This window comes from Ictalurus furcatus, chromosome 12 (genome assembly GCF_023375685.1).
Source record: "Ictalurus furcatus strain D&B chromosome 12, Billie_1.0, whole genome shotgun sequence".
Lineage (NCBI taxonomy): Eukaryota > Metazoa > Chordata > Actinopteri > Siluriformes > Ictaluridae > Ictalurus > Ictalurus furcatus.
Genome location: NC_071266.1, coordinates 4,120,476 through 4,122,246, shown reverse-complemented (window position 1 = coordinate 4,122,246; position 1,771 = coordinate 4,120,476).

The following is a 1,771-nucleotide window of genomic DNA, read 5'->3' as shown; positions in this document are numbered from 1 at the left end:
GCTTTGTTGAAATTTTGTTTTTGTACCACAATAAGGCAACCAACAAAGCATCAGCACATTTCCTCAAGCACCAAAGGATAATTATTCTGGAGTTGACGGTGTACATAAAAGTTCATAATATTCACCTAAATAAGAGACATCCAGAGCCCTTAAAGTGATAGTTCACTCAAAAATTACAATTCCGTTCTCAATTATTCACCCTCAAAATTGGGATTAAACCACTGGAGTCGCATGGATGACTTTTACGATGCCTTTATGAACTTTTCGGAGGTTGAATGTTTTGGTTACATGGACTGTAAATGGAGGGACAGAAATCTCCCAGGTTTCATTAAAAATATCTTCCATCTGTGTTCGGAAGATGAACGAAAGCCTTATGGGTTTGGAACGACGTGAGGGTGCGTAACTGATGACAGAATTAAAATTTTTTGGGTGAACTGTCCCTGTAAGTAAGGATTAAAGCACGTAAGCATGGCACAAAGGTGGCATGTTGTTATAGAAAAATAATCTGACAGAGTGGTGTGATGTGGACCAAGGCGTAGCGGAGCTATGCTGAAACTGAGTACTTTCCAATAACAGCATATCCCAAAAGGTTTTGTTCCTCATATACCACATCTCATTTTTATAGTTCCATTTAATGTTAAGGAGCATTCACGAAAAAGTTTAGTTCCTGTTGTTGTGAATAAGTTTGTACTGTAAAGACTAGGGGTATAACTGGATATGAATATATTATTTGGATTGGACAGATAATGCATCCTAAACAAGTAAGAATACAGATATAAAGACAGAAGGCTGAGTACTTAGTTGTTGTTTTGTTTTTTTAATAAATAGAAAGCATGCCAAACCCTCACAATAGGTGTCAATCTCACAGGACGAAACAAAAAAAAAAACGAGTACAATCACGAGGTTTTTACTTTGTAGTAGAAATTCAGCACAATCCAGAACAGCTCATGGCAGCCTGAGGGGAGCCGAGGGTTGCCAAGTTTCACCACAACTCAAAAACCGCACTAAAAGACTTGAAACTAGCCAAAAAAATGTTCTGGTACAAAAAAAAAAAAAAGAAGAAAGAGACGTTCTTCTTCATTTTCTCACTCTTTTCAGGGGAAACAAGTTAACAGTGTTGTGCGTTTCTAATTTGCAGTATACTGTACACTTACCGTCCACTTTATTAAGAACACCTGTGCATCATGTTGCAGCAGCGCAATGTCCGGTTGGATTTGCGCCTGAAATATTTCTGAAAGCACATCAAAAATTCCATTCCAGTAACTTTGTATCTTGGAGCAAAAAAATAAAACTATGGGACAAATCATCATCTACTGAGTTGCTCTTATCACAAAGAGATGAGACATTTTGAAAAATTCTATGCGGTTTCTTTTTTGAATAATGTAGTCTGTGAATAACCTTAAACCGAATAAGGCCCAGAATTGATAACGTGTTCATTAATATCCTTTAAACTATTCTGCGAAGTTTCCTGAGAAATTTCTGAGAGTTAAAGGATTGCAACAAGTCATAGATTATCACTAACGCCTTTTTACTTCCTTTACACTGATCAAGACACTTATCAATAATGGAAGGTGATGTATTATCCAATGAGGGTGTATTAGCATGTATATAATTCCTAATCTGCAGAAATTAAATTGCTGTTGTAAATTGAGTAAAGGATGCCAGAACCCCATCAATGAAAAGGTCCCCTACAGTACGTACACCCATTTCTTCCCTGTGCGTAAATGATGGGTCCCTAGCAATAGGAAATGAAAGGGACCTTATCTTAAAT